The sequence below is a fragment of the Mastomys coucha genome, unplaced genomic scaffold (assembly GCF_008632895.1).
Source record: "Mastomys coucha isolate ucsf_1 unplaced genomic scaffold, UCSF_Mcou_1 pScaffold1, whole genome shotgun sequence".
Lineage (NCBI taxonomy): Eukaryota > Metazoa > Chordata > Mammalia > Rodentia > Muridae > Mastomys > Mastomys coucha.
The window spans coordinates 25,399,737-25,412,236 of record NW_022196891.1 but is presented as its reverse complement, the minus strand read 5'-3'; the positions used below and the strand labels follow the sequence as shown (position 1 = coordinate 25,412,236).

The 12,500-nt window shown below is 43.2% G+C and overlaps 1 long non-coding RNA gene across 1 annotated transcript in view; it reads right to left on the bottom strand.

The window, feature by feature from the left end:
* Nucleotides 1-12,500, bottom strand: part of LOC116070075 — a 16,864-nt gene that overhangs the window by 51 nt on the left and 4,313 nt on the right. Inside the window, exon 2 of the long non-coding RNA XR_004110268.1 lies at nt 1-166. This exon is cut by the window's left edge and continues 51 nt beyond it. This is a non-coding gene — a long non-coding RNA (uncharacterized LOC116070075). The remainder of the gene's footprint in view (nt 167-12,500) is intronic.

The window sequence follows — 12,500 nt, the reverse complement described above, 5'->3', positions numbered from 1 at the left end:
GATCTCCATTGCCGTGAAGAGACACCGTGATCAAGGCAACCCTTATAAAGGACATTCCATAGGGGCTGGCTTATTCTGAGGGATGGTCCATAATCTTCACGGCAGGAAGCATGGCGGTACGCAGGCAGGCCCGGAGCTGGAGGAGCTGAGAGGTCTCCATCTTGTTCTGAAGGCAAGCAGGAGAAGGTTGTCTCGCGGGCAGCTGGGAGGAGGGTCTCAGAGCCCATCCCACAGTGACACACTTCCTCCCCAAGGCCACCCCCCTTAGTAGTAGTGCCACTCCTGAGCCAATCATTTTCAAACCATCGGCGGGATAGTATGGATGTGAAATGTCCCCACCCCAGCCTCATGTGCTTGACTATCAGATCCCCCCGCTGGGGGTTTATGGAACCTTTAGGAGGTAGAGTCTCAGTGGAGGACGTGGATCACTGATGATTGGCCTTAAGGTTTTAAAGCCTGGCCCCTGTTCCTGTTCATTTTCTGCTCCCTGATTGTGAAGCAAGGTGTGCAGCTGCCCCCTGCTCCTGCTGCCATCGTCTTCTCCACCCAGCTTCAATGCAGAGGGAGCTCCTCTTCCATTAGGGTGCTCCACCATGATGAGAAAACTAGCTAGTGCCGCAGGTTTGTCTAGAGGCCCTAAGTAGCAAGAGAAATGCCCATTCTTAAAGGAAAGACACTGACACTTGCAGTGGGGATCCAAGTGGAGAAGCCACGGTGTTCTTGATCCTCCAGACTACATCAGAAAGCTAAGAGAAATGTGAGACAGCCAAGGAACTCACACGCAGAGGATCCAGGTTGTTGCCTCCGAGAATGCCTGGTCCCTTAGCATCTCCTGTGGGCAAGGTAAATCCAAATCCCACTGGGGCTTTACCCTTCCCCACTTCCCTGACCTCAGCTCTCCACTCACCCAGCCACAGTACGCAAGGCTGATAGGGACCAGGCTGCTGGACCAGCGAGTGGTCCAGCCTGTGTTCTCTCAGCTCCCCTCTCAAGGCCCTGTGGGGAGAAGTAGACTTAGGGAAAGAGTACATCCGGGAGACCATTGTGCCTCACCCAGCCGTGACCATGGCTGCACTAACCGAGAGCAGCTAAGTCAGCTGTTTTCTTCTACACTGTTCTTATCTCTACAGAAACATTGTTCTTCGCCAAAAGATTCCCATGAGGTGGCAAAGCAGAGTGACTTTGGAATGAAACTAAGCTGACTTCTGTCAGATAGACCTAGAAGAGGGCACAAAGAAAAGTTTCCCCTTGAAGAAGTCCCTCTGCCAATTAAAAAAAAAAATTCAAGTCCAGAATTCATTATCTAACTTATTAAATATAACCTTTCCCACCACTACCCGTTACCCTCCCCTCACACACAAATAATAATAATAATTCTTAGTCAGGGTAACTGTAGCAATAAAGTAATTAGGGGAGCATACTGTCTCCGAATGAAAGCACCAATACTGTAACTTCCAGTTAAATTTAATTACTAGCTAATTTCCTTTACAATAGATGGCCTATTTTTTTGAACAATATTCTCAGAAAAGAGATTATGTGCAAGCATAAAACTCTGCCCTATCTTAGGGAAACAGAGCTGAGCTCCCAAATCCACCAGATACAAACATGAACAAGAGCAGGAATAAAATACAGCCCCGCCAGGGAGGTAAGTCCTCAGTGCTCCATGTCCAGTTCTCTAACAGTGGCAAGATCTGTTAGGCAGATCTGCTGGCCCACATCCAGAGGCCAGACAGCCTTGTGTATCTGTGATGATTAATATTAACCACCAGCATGATGAAGAACATCAAGAAGACAATTCTCAGGGTATGTATATGAGGGAGTTTCTAGGTTGTACTAATCAAGATCAGAAGACCCTTCCTAAATATAGGCAGTACCATTTTTTGGACTGGAGACATGAACTGAATTATAAGAGAGATCAAGTTGAACTTCCATTATAATGTCCCTGCTATGATGGACTGTACCCTGAAAGAGTGGCCAAAGAAAACCTTCCTTTCTCAAGTTGATTTTGTCACAGCATCAAGAAAAATGAATGAATCCAAGGACTGAGTATGAAGGAACCTGTGTGTATGGATATCACCTCCTCACATGCAGGCCTCACAGAAGTCCCCAAAGTCTTCAGTGCCAGGACGAGAATGGGTCACTGGCCCAGAGAATTCCAGAACATTTGGAGCCAGAGTACAGAGGACTCTATGTGTCACACAAAATTCTCAACCTAACAACAAATCAGGAAGATGCATCCAGGATGCTTCTGATTTGCCTGATTTCTTACCAAAGTGGTCCCAGGCTGCACACAGTAAAGAACAACTCACGGGTGATGATGGATGATGGGATACACCATGAGTAAGTGACCAAGGAGTCAGGATCACTCCAGTCTGGAGCAGACCCTGCAGGCTGCTGTCAGCTTCCTCTTTGTTCACTATTTCTCATATTAACAGTGGGAAGAACATAAACATCCCATACCATGTCAGTTACTTCTCTCATTATATAACAAAACACCTAACAAAGCAACTCAAGGAAGTGGGGCTTATTCTGGCTCATAGTTTGAGGATTCATGATCTATCATGGTGGGAGGAGTAACGGCTGGAGGGTGAAGTCACATGGCTCCCACAGTCCAGAAACAGAGACTAACAATTTTCAGAGTATGTTTTCAACATTCGCTAAAAGGCTGTAAAATGTAGCGGGGAAATTGATGCATTTCTAAATGCATATGATCTGCTAAAATGAAATCTAGAAGATATAAATAAATCATTACAAACAATGAGATGAAAGCTATAATTAAAAGTCTATTCAGAAAAAGAAGCCTGGGACCAGGACTATTCACTCATGAATTCTATCAAACTTTCAAGGAAACTCTAACGTTGATCCTTCTTAATTTGTTCCACAAAATAGAAAGAGATGAAACACTACCAAATTCTATCTGTGGAGTCAGTATTATCCTGGTAACAAAATAAGGTAAAGACCCGACAAAAAGAAAACCACAAATCAGTTTCTCTGATGAACATAAATGCAAAAATTATCAACAAAATACTTTCAAACTAAATTCAGAAACATATCAATATGATCACGCATCATGATCAAGTGAGCTTCCTTCCAGAAACGCAAGTTTGGTTCTACATATGTAAATCAATAAATGCAATACACTATATAAATACACTTAAAGGTAGAAAGTATATAATCATCTTGGTTGGTGCTGAAAAGCATTCAACAAAGTTCACAGTGCTTTCATGATAAAAATCCTGGAGTCATTAGGGACAGATGGAGTATATCTCAAGATAATAAAGGCGATATATAACAAAGCTATGCCAGCGTTATTCTAGACAGAAACAAACTAATAGCGTTTCCCATCTTGTCCCTGATTTTAGAGGAAACGCTTTTTTAAAATAGTTCTTGAAGTATAAAAGCAATTAAAAGAAAGAAAGACAGAAATGGGATGAAAATAGGAAAGGAAGCAGTTAAATTATTGTTATTTGAAGATGACATGGTTCTATAATTAAAAGAGCCTGTAGATTCTGTATGAAAATTCTTAGGTCTAATAAACACAGTAGAGGTAAAGGATACAAAATCAATATTAACAAACAAAACAGAACACTATCCTTCATATATAGAACCCAACAATGAATTCTCTGAAAAGGAAAATATCTCATTCACAGTAGCTGCAAAAAGGGTGATGTAGCTAGGGATAAACCTAACCAAATAGATATATCTACAGTAAAAACTTCAATATACTGAAAAGGGAAATAAGATAAGACATTACAGGATAGAAATACCACCAGTGCTGTAGGAATAGCAGAATTGACCTCATGAAAATGGTTATACTACCAAAATTAATTTACAGATCCAATGCAAAACCTACCATCATTCTGAGGCCATACATTCTTTGCAGATCTAGACAAAGATGATCCTAAAATTTCTGTGTTAACACAAAAGAGCACAAACAGCTAAATCAACCCTAAGGTCTAAGCTGACACAGATGTCACAAGGCCTCTATACTACAGAGCTGTAGTGACAAAGGCACCTGGTATTGGCATAAAAACAAACAGAGCACTGGAACAGAATATGAGACCTAGAAATTAACTACAAAGCCACATGCATCTGCTTTTTGCCAAAGGTGGTAAAAAATGCACAGTATGGGAAAAGACTATTCAACATAACGATACTGACAAAGCTGTATATCCATCCTAAATAAAATTAGATCCATATCTTCCACCTCGTATAAAAGTCAACTTAACATGGATCAAGACCAAAATCTAAAACTTGAAATGATAAAACTATTAAAAGAAAACATTAGGGACTATTCTTCACTGAGTTAGGCAAGAACTTTCTGAACAATATTTCAGTCTCAGAAAAACCAACCCTAAGGATCAACAGATCTGACTGTGTGTTTCTGTTTAGCAAAAGAAATTATCAGCAAATGGCTGTCCCAAAGGTTAGAAGAAAGTTTCTCCCAGGTATACTTCAGACAGGGAGTAACATCCAAAATTTACAAAGAACTAAAAAAAAAAAATAAACACCAAGTAAACAAACTGCCAATCAACAAATGGGCTAGTAAGATAAGCAGATAGTTTTCAAAAGAAGGAACATGGATAGCCAAAAGCTATTTTTATAAGTGTGCAGCATTCCAAGTCCTCAGAAAATCGCAAGATAAAATCCTTGGAGAATCTGGCCTTATTCTAGCCAGAAATCTAACAGTGAATGTTGGAGAAGATAAGAAGAAAGAGGATCCCTTCTTCATTGATAGTAAGGGTACAAATTAATACAGCCACTGTGGAAATTGATTTGTAAGTTCCTCAAAAAACTAGATATAGATTTACCATATAATCCAGCTACACACACACACACACACACACACAAACAGTACCTCTATATTTTGCCAAAAAGACATTTGCACATCCATATTTCCATATTTATTACTACTCTACTTTTATAGCAAGATTATATAACCAGCGTAGATGTCCATCAACCGATGAGTGGGTAAATGACGTATGATATACATGCAAAAAGGAATATTATTCAGCTGTAAATAAAAATAAAATTTTGAAATTTGCAAGAGAAGGAATAGATTTAGAAAACATATCAAGACAATACAATCTCAGAAGGAAAAAAAAGTACATGCACGTATACTCGCCTATAATGTATACATATACCAATGTAAGGAGGCATACGCGTGGGTGGAGTATTCCAATTAGGAAGGAGGCTGTTGTACAGGACTGCCCTCTGAGCCCACCTGCCACCATTGCCATGATCATTGCCATAAGTTTGGCTGGGCCTCATTGGAAAAGATTCCCTCAGCTGGACTTATTGACTCTTGTCCTTGCCTCAAACAAGGAGGGATGGGCATCCACCTCCTCATCCATCAGATGTATGCAATCTGCCCTGGTTGCACATGACCTCTGGAAGAGCTATTAGTATACAGACTGGAAAGTTAGGGGGAGGAGCTCCATCTGGGTGGCCATGGAGGCTCCATCATCCTTGCTGTCTGTGGTAAGGGTATCCATACCCCCGCCCGTCACCCACATTGCTCTATAGGTAAGCCTAATAAATTAATGGGTTTCCAAGAGAGATCCCTGGTGGAATAATACTTTGTCATTAGGACCTTTGTAGGAGGGGTAGATATTAGCATCAGGCAAAGAGAGGGTGCTGTTAGATGATGAGGAAGGACAGAATCCAAGCAAAAGGACACTGGAGTCATAAAGAGGATATAAAGCTAATCCTGTTCTAGTTTCAACTCCATCATAGGTTTTCATTTTCACGTTGGGTATGTGAATTCAACTTTCTGCACGTTGAAGCAGTAACAATGACTTCTGTATTTTATAAGAATCCAACCCCTGTTACTCCTTTACGTTATTGTGAAAATGGACTTTCTTTTTCATTCCATTGCTCATTCATGCAACAGGAATTAAACAGGATCATTTTGCTCAAAAAGCTGGAGGAAAGCATTTGGAAGGTTTTCACCATAAAGAAATGATGCAAGTTTGGGGAGAGAGACAGATTGGACCCTGAGTAACATGTTCATATGTTCATGGATCAACTAGCACATATCCCATTATGTAGAGTTTGTATGTCATCAGTTACATCCATTTAATTTTTAAAAAGGAAGAGAGAGATGAAGGCTGGTACTAATCTCTTTGTATTAAGTCTAGAAGCTGAGCCAACATTAAGGATGGCTCTTCCCACCTCAATTAATCCAATCTAGAAAACACCTTGTAGGTATGCCCAGAGGCTTGTCGTATGGGGAATTCTACACCCTTCTCAAGCTGATAGCCAACATTAGCCATCACACGTACACAACAACCCCACAGCTTAGGGTGGAACAAACATACAGAGATAAATGATGGCAGTTCATGTTCTGGCAGAAGAGTGTATGTAAGTGGGATGTCAGGGTACAGGGAAGCAGGGGGAAGATTGAGATAAGAAAAGTCAGGATGACTTCCCAGAGTCCGGCGTATTGAAGCTTAGCTCTCATGTGGAATGAAATCAGAGGTGTTCAGGGGTCGAAAGCACAGGAAAGAGATGCCAAGGAAAAGCACCTTCCAGAGCAAAAGCTACAGATAGACCCCTAGAAGCCTAGAAGCTGTGGGATCCCTAGGAGACATGAGCACCAAGAGGCTGGTGTGGAGTCAAGGCCAACAAGGGCCCAGGGTAGTGCCCACCCGACTTGTCAGGCCATGCAGGGATGTGGACAGGTCTGGGGTGGCCCACTGACAAGCCCAGATCTGGGTTTCAGGATGACCCCACAGAAATGACCTGACATCTGGGGATTGCAAAAGAGAAAAGTACTGCTTAAGCACATCATAAAAACACCGTGGGGTCTGGGGAGATGGATCAGACAGCGAAACCTTGCCGGGCAGATATGAAGACCTACGTTTACTCTCCACATAAAAGTTTAATTTAGTGGCATATCTTGTCATCTTATATTCCTGAAGCTCACTAGTCAGCCTGTCTATCAAACCAGCGAGAACCTGGCTCAGTGAGAGACTCTGTCTAAAATAAAGTAAAATAGAATAAAATAAAATAAAGGTGGAAAGTGATAATGTGGATGATATCTAACATCAACCTCTAGAGTCCATACACACACAAAATTCTACATTCAGACATGCCCATGCACCTATACATACACAACACACACACACACACACACACATATGTATAAATATGTGCACATACAATTTAATTAATTGAATTTAAATTCTAAAAAAAAAAAATTTTTTTTAGTGAGTTGTTAGTAATGGCAAAAAGGCAGATGATGGGTACACAGGCTTGTTTATATACTGTTGACATTCAAGTAAACTTTAAAGCTTTCTAGTGTAAATAGTTTTTAAATAACTTGAAGTACAAAATAATTAGGTCTGGGAGTTTATATTGAAGTTGTGTAATTTTTTACAAATGTCATATATTCTAATTTGGAACGTAAAAATAACTGGGAAGGTGTAATTTTTTTATATTTTAGCATTATTGCTGTGCTGGGATTAAAGAGTTTGACCAAGAGTTAATAGGGCATACTTGCTCTTGCAAGGGACCCAAGTTCAGCAGTTTCCAATTCCCACAGTGGGTGACTCACACACATCCATAACTCCAACTCCAAGGGATCCAATGCCCTTTTCTGGCCTCCATTGGCACCTGCATACACACAGGAGGAGGAGAGATACACATATACAAATAAATAGAAATAAATATTTAAAAAGAAAAAAGAAAAAAACACTGTGGAGCCAGGAAAATGTGTCATTCATAAAGCACTTGCTGTTCAAGTATGAGAACCTGAGTTTAGAACCACAGACCACAGATAAAAGACAGGGGTGGTAGCAGGCTTGGGTGTGGTAGCAAGCTCTTGGAAGCTCAACAAAATCAAGGCCAGAGGCAGAAAGAGGCAGCTCTGAGGAGTTTGCTGGTTGCTGGTCGCCTAGCCTGGACTATGTGGTGAAGTTTCACGCCAATGAGAGACCTTGTCTCAAAAAAAGCCAGAAGGCTCTGAGGAACGGTACGCTAGTTTATCTTCTGACCTCCGCATGCTCTCACATGCACTTACACATGCTCACGCAAATCCATGTGCGCACACAGAAAGACAGACAGACAGACAGACACACACACACACACACACACGCACGCACACACAAATCCATGTGCGCACACAGAAAGACAGACAGACAGACAGACACACACACACACACACACACACACACGCATGCACACACAAATCCATGTGCGCACACAGAAAGACAGACAGACACACACACACACACACGCACACACACAAATCCATGTGCGCACACAGAAAGACAGACAGACACACACACACACACACACACACACACGCACGCACGCACACACCACATCATGATAAAACATGACATGAAAGGAAGGGACCAGAACCATCAACAAGCTAGGGTGGGGCCCAGTGAGGGAGGGATAGTGACTATACCAACAAGGTAGGAGAAAGTGATGGACTTAAAACATTTTGGAAACAAAATGGCCAGAACACAGTGACTGACTTGATCAGAATGAATCTCTCTAAATATTTACAATGACTACGTTAGCAGACACCAGGAGAAAGTAAACAGATGTGACAGGGTCTACAACAGGAACCCAGCCATATTTGTAATACAGGCTAAAATGCTTTGGAAGAAAAAGAATGAGAAGTAAAAAGCCATACGTAAACGTTAGCTGGAAGCATGCTAAAATAAAAACCAGTAACAATGGGAAAATACCAGGAAATAAATGTAGAGTAGACATTGCCCTTAAAATGTTAGCTCCCAAAAAGATTGCCAAGAGGAGCAACAGTATGATCACAGCATAAAGCATGGATACCACAATAAAAGCTACGGCTGGGAAGACTAAGGCAGGTGATGGGCAGGGGATGATTAAAAGGATTAACGAATGGAATAAAACCACTTAAAATGCATGAACGTTGCAAAGGGAACTCTCAAACCGAGAGTTAATGCAAAAGACACGGGTCGTGACCCAGGAGCCATCTCCCTGGTAGCCTGCCCGCCCCCGGCCAGCATCACCTCCCATGCCCACTGTGAAGCACTCTGGGCCCAGCTGGTAATTGCCAGCCTTCGAATCTGCCAGTATATTTTTTTTTAAGGCCACTGCCAGGAGAAGAGGGGATTACATCTCAACAATCCACAGAAAAGCCTTTTAAAAATCCTCTTTAGGCATCCACCCGTCTCCTCAAAGCCTCCTATGCCCAAAAGCTGCCAAAATCTCCACTCCTCTTGTTGACCCTCCCTGCTATGTTACCTAGCACACACACACACACACACACACACACACACACACTCAAACACACACTTACACACACATATATATATACACATACACACTCTCACACACACATATATATATACACATACACACTCTCACACACACAAACACACACTCACACACATGCACACTCAAACACACACATATATACACACATATACACTCTCACACACACAAACACACACTCACACACATGCACACTCAAACACACACATATATACACACATATACACTCTCATACACACAAACACACACTCACACACATGCACACTCAAACACACACATATATACACACATACACACTCTCACACACAAACACACACTCACACACTCATTCACACACTCACATACTCACACTCACACTCACACACACTCACACAAACTCTCGCACTTACACACACATATATATACACACATACACACTCACACACACTCATACACACACTCAAAAACACACACATACATGTACACACATACATACTCACACACACAAACACACACTCATATACACACACTCACACTCATACACACACACACACACACACACCAGCCTCTAACAGGAAATGCTGTGGGTCACATGTGTCCCCTGGGAAGAGGTGGCCCCTCTGACCTTCCTCCTTCCAGAACGATGACTCCACAACTGAATTCCCACCCATTTGCCAGGTTCCACTCAAGACTGGGTTCTTGGAGGACCAAGTAGCAAAGGCTTCTACAGAGGCTGGGAGGGAACCTAGCACACCGCCCAATGCTTGTTTCGCATCTTTGAAATATTGAGAGGAAATCATAATCATAACCTCAGGCTGAGATAGCTTCTTGAGGAACTGAGCGGGGCTTAATTCTCCAACAGTAGCAGGGCAGAAAGTATTACGTCCACTGTGCTTTATCACTCCAGTGTCTAACTGGGGGCTCTTTGGCACATTTATCTTTCATGTAGGACTTTGGCTTTTTCTAAAAGGCACACAAGGCAGCAACAGCCTCACCAAAGAGGCACAGCAACAATGCGAGGAGCACTCAGACTAACCTCAAAGAGATGTCTCCTAGCCAAGTGATCCAAGAGAGCTTCATGGAGGGAAAGGTCAGTAGGCAGGGCCTAGTCAGCTTTTACACAACCTACAGGCACCTGAGAAGGGGGTCTCAGTGAACGATTATCTAATCGTTTTGGCCTGTGGGCATGTCTGTGGGGTATTGTCTTATATTTGATGTAAGCTGGCCCAGTCCGCTGTGAGAAGCGCCATTTCTCAGATCAGTGGCCCTGACTATATAAGAACCTAGCCAGTCGTGAGCCTGAGCAGGCCACCAAGCAGCATTCCCACGGCTTCTGCTTCAAGTTCCTTCCTGCCCTCCTGCTCAGACTTCCCTGGATGATGAGCTGTGACCCAGAACTGTACGCCAAGTAAAGTGCTTTATCACAGCAGCAATACCTATTATAAAGAGGAATCTATTAGACTGAGTTACAACCAGAAGTGCCTGGGTAGTCTAGCAATGGGTGTCTGCATGCTGGAGGGACTGAGATCCCATTCATGTATCTGTATGCCTCAGAAGTTCCAATCTGGTTCTGAAGGCCTGGACAATTGGAGAGTGGCTGATCTTCATCCCATTTGGAAGACTGAAGAAACTAGAAACTGATGGCAAGAAAGGATGGCAGTAGCAACAGAATCGATGCACTCACCAGCGGGAAGTGAGGGCGGGCAGGCACACAGCCCTGAGTGTTCCCAGACCTTCAGAAACAAGAAGGTGCCAACCATTCATTCTTCTCCCTCAGGTAATCCTTCCTGGAAATATCCTCTCAGACACACCCGGAAGTGTGTCTCCTACTTCATCTGTGGTCCTGTCATATTGACATCAAAACCAACCATCTGAGGTCGTGTGGCAACAGAGGAATGAGAGAAGGACTCCTAAGAAAGAAATATGCAGGGACAGTAGCAGCACCCTGATGGCTTCCTGCTCAACATTCCTGATGGAAAGCCAACCAGCGTCCTCCAGGCAGCACTTTGTCCGGTGAGGGTCCTCTCGGACGCAGCAGGGAGTTTGCAGGGCCACCAGGGAGCTGTGACTTGGGGCCACTAGGCTTACAGTCAGAGCACATCTTCCCCGCTGTTACAGAAACCCACGTGACTCAGTTTTCCACGGGGCCTGACGGACACCGGTGAATTTATGTTTTGCACAACCATTGAGTAATAAACCAGCAGTCTGTCATCCAGAGCAGCACAGCAATTCCAGCATCCTCCCCCTGGAGGCATTTCCAGAACTTTCCATAGACCGTGACAGTTGGCAGCAGTTAGCCCCTTAACTCGGATTTGCCTAACCTCCTCTGTGAGCCGGTTCTCCGTTCTCACAGCTGTTTGGATTATGTAAGTCATTACTCGAACTTATTGTAGCCAGAACAATCGCTGGCTTCTCCTTTCTTTTTCAATGCCAAGAAGAACAGGCGCCTTCTTTGTCTAACCTTCAGAGAAGCCTTGACGGGGGCGTATCTTGGTCTGTTCTGGCTGCTATAATAGAGTACCTAAGATTGCACGGTTAGAGTGAACAGAAAGTTCTCACCATTAAAAAGGCTGGAAAGCTCAGGATCAAAGTGGCAGGGATTCTGTGTCTGGGAAGGGCTCACATCCCACTTTCTTAAAAGGTGACCATCTTCATGTAACATCCAGACACAAAGGGAAGAAAGCAAGTGAATTCCCTGGAGTCTCTTGTTCATGTGTGTGTGTGTGTGTGTGTGTGTGTGTGTGTGTGTGTGTGTGTTCATGTGTATACATTTATACATGTGTGTTCAGTGCATGTGCACATGTATGTGCATGCATGTGGATGCAAAATGATAAAGGCAAGCACTTTACTAAATAAGCTGGCTCCCTCGGCCCCTGGAGAGTTTCTGTAAGGCTACAAACCTCAGTCATGAGAATTCTCCCCTCATGACACAAACACCATCTTGAAGCCTCAATTTCAAATCCCAACAAACTGAAGATTGGGCTTGTCGTATGATTTGGAGGGAACACAGTGCATGCATCACATGCACAGATGTGCTAATGGGAATTCTTCATGTCTGCTCCAACTGAGATGACAATACTGAAGCTATTGGACATAAAAATAGCCAGATGAGAGGGTGCACACCTTCACCCCACCACTTAAGAAGCTGAGGCAAAAGCATCCTAAGTTTGAGGTCAGTCTGGACTGCATGGAGCCCAAGTTCTAGGTCAAACCGGGATACAAAGTGAGGCTCTGACTCAAAATACACACAGAGA